The sequence below is a fragment of the Acanthochromis polyacanthus genome, chromosome 21 (assembly GCF_021347895.1).
Source record: "Acanthochromis polyacanthus isolate Apoly-LR-REF ecotype Palm Island chromosome 21, KAUST_Apoly_ChrSc, whole genome shotgun sequence".
NCBI lineage: Eukaryota > Metazoa > Chordata > Actinopteri > Pomacentridae > Acanthochromis > Acanthochromis polyacanthus.
The window spans coordinates 4,499,822-4,513,596 of record NC_067133.1 but is presented as its reverse complement, the minus strand read 5'-3'; the positions used below and the strand labels follow the sequence as shown (position 1 = coordinate 4,513,596).

At 42.0% G+C, this 13,775-nt stretch overlaps 1 protein-coding gene across 1 annotated transcript in view; it reads left to right on the top strand.

Moving 5' to 3' along the window:
- Window positions 1-13,775, top strand: part of grin2ba (glutamate receptor, ionotropic, N-methyl D-aspartate 2B, genome duplicate a) — a 173,969-nt gene that overhangs the window by 115,174 nt on the left and 45,020 nt on the right.

Genomic DNA, 13,775 nt, shown 5'->3' with positions numbered 1-13,775 from the left:
CTCTGAGAAGCCTATCTATCTTTGGTTATTGATCATATTTGGTAATATCATAAATTTCTATCCATTTAGAGGTGGCACACTTTAAATATATCGACATTATAAGGCATCTTTGAGTAAATTTTGTGTATCATTTGAGCATGTCATTGCCGGGCTGAGTGTCCTGGTTTTTGGGAATCAAAACATGGTCACCCTAGTATATATATCAACTGTAATGTCATGCACAATGCGGTAGAATGTGAGCTGTCTGTCTATTGTCACCTGTGATGGTACACAGAGGCAAGCTTCATTTTTATATGCTGGGTGATCAAAACCTTCCAATGCTGCTTGTTGTGATCATGCACGGAGTTTTTCACAGTCATGTGTCTGCAACTTGGAGCCTTCTGACTACACTTTGTGTCACATTTGTTTATCTTACACGTTAAATGTAAGGATGGTTAACAAACAGCTGACATGAAAAGTTGCTAGTCTGTTGTATCTTACCATCCTATATTTCCGTAAATCAAACTCTCCTACGACTTTCTTCAGAGCTCCCTGCCTCCTCAATGCTCGATTCTTTTAAACACTGTAGCCTTGCAGCTAGAAGATCCCCAGGTTGCGTCCTAGTCTGGGATCTTTCGGTGTGGAGTTTTCATGTTCTCCCTGTACATGCATGTGTTTTCTTCAGGTACTCTGGCTTCCTCCCACAGTCCAAAAACATCCATCCATTATCCATGCACAGTTTAATCCTCATTAGGGTCGTGGGGTTGCTGGAGTCCATTCCAGCTGACTTAGGGTGAAGACAGGAGACGCCCTGGACAGGTCACCAGTCTGTCACAGGGCTACATATACAGACAACCAGTCACACTTGCATTCACACCTATTAACCTCAGCATATTTTGGGACTGTGGGAGGAAACCAGAGTACCTGGAGAAAGCCCACACATGCACAGGGAGAACATGCAAACTCCATGCAGAAAGATCCCAGGACGTAAACCAGGATTCTTGTAGCTTCAAGGCTAAAGTGCTAATCACCACACCACTGTGCAGCTCCAGTCCAAAAACATTCTCAAGTACAAAGGTGACTCTAAATTGTCCGTAGGTGTCCTCTGCCTCCACTCTAAGTCAGCTGGGATAGACTTCAGCCCCACTAATGAGGATTAAGCGGTTTATAGATAATGGATGGATAAAAACCTGCACTTTATAACTCAGTATTCCTGTTAAAACTTTTAAGTCTGAAGCCCAAACTGTAGGCAATGAGGATGATGACATTAAAGTATAATCAGGGGATTTTTTTGAAAAACTTTGAAATGCCCCTTTAATGTGATGTCTCCCAGCGATGACAGCAAATGGAACATGATCACATCAGACTGATTCTGTCCTTCTTACTGGTAATGGAAGTAAAAGGAGAAAATGCAGCGTAGTTCCCAAACAACTTACCTGCACTCTCATTTACTTATTAAACACGATGAATAGTCGTTCTGAAATGTAAGACTGCAGTGTAGTAGGAAAGGTTATCAGCTTCAAGAAACCATAAAATCTACACAAGGAGGTAAGAGGGAGAAACGATGCAGCAGAACAATCACCCAGTAGACATGAGGGACCATTACCGTTTGACTTTCTGTTTACTTTTGGTTTTCACTCAAGGTTTGGTGAGGTGTAGGCACCAAAACTACGTGGTTAGGTTTAGGAAAAGCACAGCTTGCATTAAATACAAGCCTTTCACAACATGTTTTAGGCTTCTTTTTTGTTTCCTGTTTTATCAGAATAATAAATCCCACCTTATCAAATATGTCTTTGTTTGGCTGTAAAAGTGTGACAGTACAGCAATGCAAAAAGTGGAAAAGATATACAGCACAAACAAATGTGAGCTGGCAGGAAAATATGTTTTCTTCAAAACATAATTGAGAATGCAGGTTTGTTGAATGGGAATGTAATTTTTGGCAGTGCTATTTAAAGAATCCTTTAAGTTTGGAAGTTTTATATGTAATGCTAAGAACTTCAGTAACAAATATCTGGGCTTCTCTTTTTAGTCTTTTTTATTATTTTTTCTGGATCTTTTAGGATTCTCGTGACCTACATCACCAGGAATCTACTAAACATATTTATATGTTTTCAGTCAAGATTGCTGTTGCAAAAAAAGACTTCCAATCATATTCAGACAAATGAAAACCTAATAAGTGCTAAATTAACTGTGACATTATGGAATATACATACATGCGTAAATAACAGAATTTCTATGAGTTTAGAATTCCCCACAAGGCCTTTGTTTTACCTCCTAATACTCATATTTCTGAATCAAAGTTAAATGTTTAGAGATTTTTTCCATAAAGATAAGAATTTACTGCTGTAGAATGACTTAGATGTAACTCTACACTGTTGCTTCCTATAGAATGTGTAGATCTATGTATTTCCCATGTCTCTCTCCACACATAGCACTCAACTCGAGCACATCATCCCACATTAGACACTGCTCAAACACTGTTTAACTACTCCACCCTACACAAGGCACAAAGTTGTAATATTGGACTAATTCAGCCCAATCTTGCAAGCTGACAGGATTGTTTCCTTGGATTTGTTACATGTGAAACCCTAGAAGTCTGAATCTGTTTTTGAGACCGTCATCAGTACACTCCAGCTTCAAGGGAGAGATCTAGAGAACTCTTTTCAGTCTTGTAGCATATAAAAACACCATGTGGACAAAAGGGAAACTTGATTTTCACTGGAGGGGGTCTTTAAAACTGTGTCCCATAAACCATTCAACTTCTTGTTGGACTTTAATTCCAGTTGAATATATCACTGTGAAAAAGCCCTGAGCACATTGTAAGTACAACGTTCCTTTTCCTGCTGTTGTGTATGCAGCAGAAAAAGCTCTGTTTTCACCCCGCGGCAATTCGGCACCTGTCCCATGAAAACCAGCTCGGTGGCGGATACAACAAAATCCTGTGCGGTGCAGAGGCCATGTCTCTCAGCGGTGGTCTCATTTGTTTACAGCTATTTATTTACAATTACACTAATGCATCCAAATTAATGTGGCAATGATTTATGGACATTAAAATGCTACACGCAGCATCTTTAGAACTGCACAGTTTCAGGTATTGTAGCATCAACGCGAGCACAGATCAGCACAATCATGGATGCAGCAGATGCCTTTGCACACACACACATACACACACATGCCTTCATCCCCTGCATACTGTGATCATCCTCCCCCCTATGTAATAATACCCTACACACACAAACACCCCCTTCACATGCCCCTAACTCAGAAAAACCAAGCCCACCCCCTCAGCTGTCCGTCTCAGCAGCAGGCCTTTTGAACTGGTTGTGAAGCGTAGCGTTCGGCTGCGCTTTGCTCTGCGCGCTGCCTAATTGGTCCCAATGGCGTTTCAGTCAGCGAACACCATCCCCTGTCGTGCTGTGCTCCAGAGCTCAGCGCAGTATCATATTCAGGGGCAGTTTCACCCCTCTGCTAGAGCCAGATGTGTGTGTGTGTGTGTGTGTGGGTTTTTATTGTGCTAAAGAGAGGCTGTGAAGGAAGGCCGTGTGTGTGTATAATACTGTACAGGTATTTGTGCTAAGGAGATTGTCAGTGTTTCTTTTAGGACACTGGTTTGATCACTGTTGCACTACATTCTGTTTCCTATTTCCAAAGTACGTTACCCCTTTGTTTGATACTGTTCAGACAGACTATAAGCAGTCAGTTTCGCACACATTCATCCAGAAATAGTATTTATCACATCCACGCTGGCAGGAGAAGACAGGAGCCTACACATGCTCACCTTTACGGATTGCACTGCTTGTAAAAGATAATTTTGTTGCTCACGGTCCAAGCTTAACTGAATCCTGCACCGAGGCAACAGAGCTTTGTTGTCGGTTCCAGTGTAACTCTTCAGATGTCATTTCAGCCCGTGTATGTGGTTCACTCCTCTCTGAAGCTTTGCATTTGTCTCACCACTGCTCACTGCTTTGAGATAACAGCGGAGTTTATGGCAGCCGCGGTTGCCCTAGAATACAATTCCCCTGTTCTGTTCGTGTTCCTGCCTCGCTGTGGTCTGCTGTGCACTTGCTTTGTTCTTCTTAACTCTGCTGTGGTCTTTTCTGCCGTGTCCTGTGCTGCTCTATGCTCTGCTCGGCTTCGTCGTAGCTCCATCGTGTTCTCCTCTGTCCTCCCCTGCCCTGTAGGCTTCTCTTTTGTTCTGCCCTGCTCTGCTTTTATACATTTCCTCTGCTTTGTTCAACTTCATTCCCTTCTACCGAGAGCTGCTCCGCTCCTGTTTTATCTTCTCACCTCTCCTCTCCTGATTCTCCTCTCGTCTCCACTGTTCTGCTCCTCCCTAGCCATCGTCTGCACTCCAGACCTGCAGTTTTATAATCAACTTAGCTGTGTTGCTGATTAGATCAGTTGCGAGTGCTGCTAAGATCCTTCGCCCCTTGCTGCCTTAACTAAATTTGTTTGGCGATAACCTTTGTCTTCAAGTGTTCAATCACGAGATTAGCATTTGGCCTACAGTCTATATACCAGAGACTGAATGAACGACTGGTCGCCTGACTTGCTGGCTGCTTGGTCGACTGCATGGAGGCCCCGCTGTTTGGTTGGTTCACCGCTAAGCGAATCAACAAATGGATGATAGATGAAAGACGGGTGGAGAGCAACTCAATCAAAAGGCTCTTTCGTAGGCCAGGAGACCCTCACATTTCCTGTCACTCTTCAGTGAAGTCAAATACCATGTGCAGATTTTCAAACAGACCTTTAAAGTAAATCATTATTAAATCAGGTAAGGACGCCGTTAATTCCTAGCTGTGGAAAGTGGCATTAAGCAGCTGTCGAGGACTGAAAAAAAAACTCCAAAGCTGAATTTTATTGCATCTTATTAGTGTGGAAAACATTCATGAAAGTCAACTGAGCCGGGAAGTCAGTATAATCAGAAAACCACAGGCTCAACACCAACAGGCCTGTTAGAAGTGAATTATTCTGAATTAAAACCAATATGAATTCATTTTTCACCACGTAAAATTGGTCACCAAAGTTTTTCAGTTTACATTCATACTGTCCACATTGCCTTTACTTTTAGTTTAACTGTTTATACTTTTGCTTGCATTTTAAAGTCATATGTCAAGCTAACTTCCCTATTATCAGCGTGTGAAATCACTATTATCATCAGGAATCATCAGTCCCATAAGCATGGGCCAGTAGGGACCTCTTCCACCTTCTAGTAAGTTCAGACAACAAGGTTACCTCTTTTTATGATTTTGCACTTACAAGGAGGAGCAGAGGTCCACATTAGGGGGCATAAATCAGACCTTTCACCTGGGAGGCTTAAGTTTGTGTCATTTTTTTAACACATGCATAGCACACACTTGTGCTCAACACAACATCATTGTGTTTGTGGGTACATCTATAAATGGCCACATTCTATGTTGCCGTGATTTCTGATCAAAAACTGTTAAGCAAATGCTGCATTTCTGACAATGCCATGCGGTGGAATGAGCAGCCTTGGCGGAGTACTGTGCTCTCTCTGTGCTTTTCTAGTTTACAGAATGCACTCCATGCTGTATTATTTTTAAAAAAAAATCTTAAATCAGCTGGGTTCATTTTCCCAAAGAGCTCTCTAAAATCAGTTCTTTTTGCATCTAGAAGAGTCGCCCCCTGCTGGTTGTCTGTATGGGAACTGTAATGGTCACTTAATGCCCTGATAACATCCACATCTGGGTGTTTCTTTCACTCTCAGCTGCAACATCGAAATGAATTGTTTGATCTCACAGCTGACTCAGTACATCAATAAATTCTTTTATGATATCATTAACTCTGTTTTTCAAAATAGCCAAGCTCCTGGACAGTCTTTTTAAATACCCTCTAGCAACTGCAAAAACTCCCCAGGGCGCAAGTATCCCTGCTGGGAGTCTCTGCTTTTGAGTATGATGCGACTTGCTGCCGCTCATAACTTACAAAGAACAACTATCTGACTGTAGAAGAAGGGAAGAATGAACTGTGAGGAAGTGCTTGGCCTCATTCTTGTTTTAGACTTATTCCACAACAATTTTAGGTGGGTAAATATAGGCCATATTTGAAAACTCAAAGTAGCTGAAAATCTGAAGCAGCGCAGCAAAGGTGAAGGCAGGGAAGAGGGAAGACGGCAATCATCCATTTTAAATCCGGCTGAAATGCCAAATGTTATTAGCAATTACATGTGTCCCAAACCGCAGCGAACAATGAAAAAGTTGTGTTACAGCTCCTTCAGTGTATCCCAGCCGGATCACTCTTCACATGTTTTCTCAAGCTTGCTGGATTACAAATGGCTTAGGTCAGTAAGCGATGCATGGAAATATGTAAATCATATCCCGTTTACGTTTCTGTCTGTTGCTGAATGAGGAAGAACCGCCTTATGGTCACGGTCATCTGCTCCAATTTATAAGCCATACATTAGCATTTCCTTGTTCAGCCCTTAGTGCATCACAGAATACCACAAGAGAAGGGCGCGTCACTCCGCTAAGTAAATTATGTCCACTTTAGCCAGAACTGTGACATTCCGGCTAATGCTACAGTATGAGCCTGACAAATGAAGATAGCAGAGGAGAGGAAGAAGAGAGCAAAGCAGCAGAGGGGGGAGGCCGAGCGAGGGAGAGATAGGAATAGAGAACACTTGTGAGCAGTGCACAACGGTGTGAGAATCATGAGTTTGACAACTGTGGCCCTGACCTTGCCGGGCGTGGACAGGTTCCAGATGAGCTCGGAGTTGGAAAGGTGTCAAGTGCTTTTAAGCTCTGTGGACATTTCTGAACTTCTGTGGCCTTCAGTAAGGCTTTCAATAGAGCATATGTATGTGTGTGTTTGTGTGTGTGTGTTTGTTTGTGGGTGCAGAACACTCTAAAGCACCATTTTGACCCCTTTGAGTGAAGGGATGAGTGTGTGCCAGTTCGATGGACTGTGTGTCCTCCTTGGTCTTTGCTTTTTCAGACCGAGTCCATAAAGGCCAATTGGGTGTTTGTTAATGGGCCAGGCCAGCGGGAAGCTTCACAAAGGTACCTGCTTGTGATGGGGCTTGATTGGAACTAGGTCAGGAATCCTCCCACTCTGTTTCCCTTCTCTCTATCTTTATTGCTATCTCTCTTTCTCCTCCTAAATCTTTTCATCTGTCACCGAACCTCCCTTTCTCTTTCTCTTTCATTCAGTCGTTTCACCTCACATAATCTTTGCCTCTCTCTCTATTTTTATTGCATTCCCTGCTCTCTTTTTCTGCCCTTCCCTGCTTCCTTGCCTCACCTAGTTTCTCCTGCTTTAGGCTGTTATCATTTTTTATTTGTATTGCAGCACGTGTGTTTGTCTTTTTAGGGCTTTTGAAGCTTCATTCCAAAAATGTTTTAAAATTCGAAAACCTGGAGGAGAATATCGCCTCAGGTGTCCATTATCTTAACAATCCGATCTGTTCAAGGGCTACCATATAAAATTAACTTCATTACAGTTAGTTTTAATTAAGTGCTGTCTGTCAAAAATAAATCAAAGTGAAGCAGCATATCCAAGATGTATTCAGTCCTTCTCTCCTTTCTGTGTCTCTCTTCCCATTAGCACAATTCATCGCACTGTTTACACCTTTAATTCCCATTTCTGAGCACACACATTAATGCCACTTGATGCATACATGTGCAAACACACGCAACAAATTCACACCTCATCTCGCATTCGCACTGTGCGTCCCGAGTGTGCACGCGGCAGAGCTGCAGTGTGTTTGTCTGTCTGAACCGCGCACCGCCGTATGGGGCATGTTGTCATTCTCCATATAGATTCCTCCTCTACAAATCCAATAAGCACATCGCACCACAGTAATTGCTAAGGAGTGTAATTCATGTCTAATTCATACCGGGGTTAATTTATTAAAACTGACTTATCAATATTTCACACCGCTCCTCCATTATTCACAGCAGAACATGCGCTAAAACGTATCTGTGTCAGGCCATGGAGTTAGCATGGCAGGGGCTTCTGTGTGTGTGTGTGTGTGCGTGTGTGTGTGCGTGTGTGCGCGTGTGTGTGTGTGTGTGTGTGTGTGTGTGTGTGTGCGTGCGTGTGTGTGTGTGGCACTGTGCTGTTCTGATTTACAATAGCAAGACTTTCCTTCAAAAAAAACTCGACTGATGAAATTAATGGAATTGTCTCGAATGCAGCAGAAATACGAGGTGGCGAGTGAAGGTGGGGATTCGATCGGACTCCGGTCAGCATCACCAGCTTGTGTTCACCAGGTGGAGACAGCTGCTGCCGCTGTTTGAATTTTAATTCCCCTTCTGTACAGTTACAGCTGAGATGGTCTCCCCGAGCTTAAGCTAGAAACTGACGGGTTCACGGGATATCAAAACACGGGGCTTAGTGGGGTCGTTCTTATCACACACGGCATGAGGAACATAACTTAACGCCACCTCGTGACACAGCTCCAGAAAAGCAGAAAAGACAATCAGATCTGTGATTGTTGCACTGTTTAAATTTGTTTGCCAGTCGATGGGGCTTGCTCTTGAGGACTCTGTGTAATTTGTTTTAAATATAGTCATGTGCAATAGCGTTTAACCCTCATGTCGTCCTGCGGGTCAAACATGACCCATTTTAAAGTTTGAAAATGTGGGAAAAAATATATATTTTCACAGTGAAACTTTTCACTTTTCAACATTTTTGGGAAATCTTTGAACATTTTTTGGTGGGGAAATAAAAGAAAAGTTAAAAATGTTTCTGAAGAACATTCACAAAAAAATCAACCAAAATCCAGTGAATTTCGCTGAATTTTGGTTGATTTTTTTTTGGTGAATGTTCTTAAAGAAAATATTTTAAGCTTTACTGATATAGTTGCAATCACTTCAGCTTTTTTTAGGATTTTTTTTAACTTTTACTCATTTTTTGTAAGTATTTACAAGAATTTTCTTGCCAAATTTGGGGGATTTTTTTCAATAAATCTTTTAAGGGAAACTTTTTAGAAATTATTGGAATTTTCTTCCTGAAGGTTTTGCAAATTTTCAGAAATTTGGGGGATTTTTTTTGATGATTTTTGGGGATTCTTTTCAGACAAGGAAACAAGATTTTTTGGTGCCTGTAAAAGAAGACAACAGGAGGGTTAAGGATCATGAGCGATAGTGATAATGGTGTTAGAAGGGACATGTATAAGATAATTATATGTAATGTAGACAGGGATAGGTGCAATAGTGGTTAAGAGAAATGTGCAATAATATCATGTACAATAGTGACAATGGGATGTGCAATACAATTGTGTGTAATAGTGTCAGAGGAATATACACGACTTCTCATTCAAATAAAGTAGAACCTGTCCTAAAACTTTTAACAGGGGGTGTATGTAGTGTAATCGTGTGCTATAGTGACAGAGGGACAAATGTAGTATAGCAGTGTACAATAATGATAGAGGGATATGTGCAACAGCAACAAAGAGATATTTGCAATATAATCATGTGTAAATGTTAATTAATTACTAGCTTGCCTTGGTCCCCCAGCTTTTGTCTGTTCTGTGCACTCCATGTTATCGCTTGTTGCTTGTTTTACTTTGTGATTTGTAATTTCTTTATTTTTAATCTGCCAGTGGGACACGAGATGGAAATTAGCCGTACGGTTACAATCTCTCGTTTGTACATTAATACCAACTGTCCCATTTAAAAAAAAAAAACAAAAAAAAACAAAACATAAAATAGAGGGAGGGGTTTCTGCGTTCACTTGTTTATTTATGTCTGTCTCATGACAAAGAGGGAGGCAGCGACGATGACTGTCTGTCATCCAGCTTTGAACAAAGCACTTAGCACCCAGCTGCCCCCGGAGGAGTCGCTCAAATGGCTGGGCGGCTTTCAGATGTTGCCTTCGCGCACCTTGTTGAGCGTAAACGCTGAGTAAACCGCCTCTGTTTGAGCGTCTGCCGCTACGTGCATGTCCATTTTTATTGGTTTTGAGACAGAAAGTTCAGAGGAGGTGGCAGGATGCGGGGAGGACATGGAGTGTGCCTTCCTGTCAACACAGCAGTCCCAGTGTGATGGCAGGAGAGGGGAGAGTGTGTTGCATTCTAGTTGTAATGTGTCCCATCCCCTCCCTCTTTTTCTTTCAATCCCACCTCCCTCTCTCTCTCTCTCTCTCTCTTTCTGTGTCTCTGTCCCACCCTCTGCGAGATTACCGTCACCATAGTAACGCGGCACATTGGCTCGGAAATCACAGTGGTTGTGGGTGCCATGGCAACACACATATGCTTGTGTTTCTCTGCTGTCGGTGTGTAGGATGCACACGTAGACGCACGCACGGGCCCCGAGTCGTTACAGTAGCTCGCTCGGAGAAGATTAAAGGGGCCACGGCATCGAGTCATTTTGTAAATGGCTTATGATTTATGCAGCAGATTCTATGCACTTTGTACCGATGCCAAGGCTCTACGGGACGGGGCTGTTAGCCGGACACATGGGGCTACATGAGACGGTGTGATGCTGGATGATTCCGATCATCACAGCCCATTGAAAATATCAATATTTAATACAGGAATAGAATAAGGAAGCCAACATTAGAGTAACTGATGGATTGCATAAGTCACCCCATCCTAGCATAGATAGATAGACAGTCATGGTATGTCTCATCATATGTGATCGTATGTTCCTGACACATGACACACTCCGCTGCTTACGCCCCACATCAACACGCTGGCACCGAGCCAGTCCTTCGCGCATCCAGTCACACTCACATGCACCTTCTTTTGTCATTTATTTATTCATCTACATATATATGGTGTGCACAGTTTTGAGGCAGAGTGTTTCCATGGAAACAGAGAGGGAGAGAGAGAGAGGCGGAGGGAACGCGAGCGAGCGAGAGAAAAGGGTGAGGCGGTGAAAGAGTTAAGAGATTGTGTAGTGTGTGTGTGTGTGTGTGTGTGGGATGACAGTGAATTCGAGTTCACCTGACATAAACATTCCTGTTCTCATGTACACACATTTACACACTCCCACGCACAATAACCATAATCACTGCCACAGAATACACTGCCTGAGTTTCCTGTGTGCATGCGTGTGTGTGTCTGTGTGTGTGTGTGTGTTGTTCACTTGAAGGCAGGTGAAATTATTTCACCTGACAGAAGCAATGCTGCCTTCTCTCTCTTGCTCACACACACACACACACACACACACACACACACACACACACACACACACACACACACACACACACACACACACACACACACACACACACACAGTGACCTGACAGGCTGTTACTGATATATATGCTGCTTTTTCTCACTTGTGACGCCAGATTCAAACTGCACTGCTCGTTTCTGCGCCTCCTTTCTTTGTCCCTCCCTGAAAATATCAGTGCATTTGCCTTGTTGAAATGTGCTTAAGTACAACTTTGAGAAACTTGTACTTTACTTCAGTATTTCCATTTTATGCTGCTTTGTACTTCCCCTCCACTATATTTCAGAGGGGAATATTGTGTTCGGTACCTTTATCTGACATCTTCGGTTGGTTTAATAATGAAGATTTGACACAATGACTAATATAACAAAAACAAATGCAACACATTTTTTAAGATTAAACGAGTAGTTTCCAACCTTCTCGGTTTCTTCCATAAAACAGTATGTAGTCAGGCTGGCAGTTCTCTGAGTTGTTACCAGCTCCTCTAAATAATGATTTTTCCATCCTTCAAGTCCTTATTTCAAAGAATGTTGAAATGATTTAATATCTCACACAAAAATCAAAGATTAGAGAAAACGTCCAAAAACTGAAAACACATTTGCGCATCAGAAGTTTGTTTTTTCTTCTTCTTCCTTCTTCCATTAATCATTTGACGAGCTCTCAGATTTATCTGCTGTCCCCGTAGGGCTGAGGAGTTTGGGGAAAATATCTCACTGTGAAGCTTTTGACAAATATTGCGACTTTGTTTGTGATGTAATTTTTTTAAAGTGACGCTTCAGTTCAGTTTTCACAGTGTAATAGACCTAAAATATATTATGGAGCATTTCTACACAAGATACCATCAAAAATGCGACTGTAACACAAGGAGGATGCCGTGAATTTGAACAACTAGTGACACAACAGTTTAAACACTGGGTCAGATGTGCTACAATGTATTAACTGTAGTGTTTTAAACTGCTATTGTTCAATTGTTCCTTCCTGTGTCCCTGCATATAAAACTAAATATTAAATAAACACACAGGAGCTACAGCAGAAACATGCTGCTGACATCCTGGTGATTCACTGTTAATTATCTAATCATGCCATGGATTATATTGTTTCAGTCAAAAGGACCAAATCAGGGGTTTTACTGCAATACTTAAACGACATTTTGCTAATATTTATGCATTATTTTGTAAGTAGGATTTTCCATGCAGGCTTTTAGTGGAGTCGTACTATTTTGTTGTATTGGTACTTAAAAGGCACTCATTGAAATACTTAGAAATTCAAATATTCAACCCTAGAGTTAGCCTAGCCGCGCTAGACCCATGTTTCTGAAGGCACAAGGGTCTAGGGAAGCTCGACAGGGAAGGAGGCGGGCTAAAAGGTTGTCTATCAAATCACTCTGCAGCAATTGGGTAGGTATACAACCAATCAGTGCAACGAATAGGCTGACGGAGTTCCTAGAGCGCCGGCGGATTGTGGCTAAGTCCCATTAGCTTCCCAACCAGCGGAGCCAACTGCTATATTAAGGATTTGCCATATCCCATCGGCATAAGTCCAAATACGTCTTTCTTCTCAATGAAACACTTCAGTGCCGTCCTTTGTTTATCTTTCAAGTTGAATTTTAGCTTCAAATCTTTAAGGGCTGTGGCCAAAGCCGAGTCGAAAGATAACTGTTTATTGTGCGCCGGTTGTTTCTGTCAGAATCGTCGCGCCTCTGTCGTCACTTCGTTACGCCTGCCTTCTGACTCTACACTTCATGGTGATTGGTCCGGCCAGTTTTAGGAGAATCTAGCCTCGAGCCTTATGGAGGGTAACTAGACCCACCCTGGCAGAGAATTAAATTCGTTGCCGTGGGTTGTCTAGCGCGGCTAGGCTACCCTAGAGTGTCATTGGAGGACATAAGACTTTTATTACTTTTGTGACATTTTTCTAAATATTTAATATTCATGTTGAAATTCAAAGTCAGTGAAGTTACCATATATGATTCCTTGCCTGTTCATGGTTGGAACTAGCAGCTTCTATAAATCCTTACTGGCTACCTGGCAAAAGATCCTAGCCAAGTAAAAGTCTTGCACATAACCTGCTTTCAAAATGATAATTTGCCACATATACGCTGATAGTGTTGTATAGACTGAACAAATGGCATATGTTGTGTGTGTTTGTGAGCTTTAAAAGTGTTGATGCAAGGAGTAACTTCAGAGAGCCATGCGTGCTCTTTCTTCATGTTTTTGCTCATATCTAACAAAGCAAAGAAGCTCCCAAAATCTTGAATAATTCCTTGAATTATGTCATCAATAAGGGTGGTTGCTACAGGGATTTAATGTGTGATGTTGGACATAGGAATGAGATGATTTGCTGAAACGAATTTTCCTGTCCTAAAACCGTCATCTGCTGTTCTGCTCTAATGTCCATGCACAAGTGATGACTAATATATATCCATCTATTTTAGGAAAAGCTGGTTAGACATTAGCTGATAGCTTTTTCTTGGCAGATGATGGATTTATGTAACGTCTCCAAGTTTGTCTTAAAAGACAGATGCTTAGAAAATAAGTTTGGGAACCTGCGTCATTGAGGAAGAATGGATGTAGATACAGACAGCAGAATGAGACATTTGTAAAACGCTGCTGACAAAAATATTTTTCAGCAAGTGATCTATGCCTCAATCCCTCT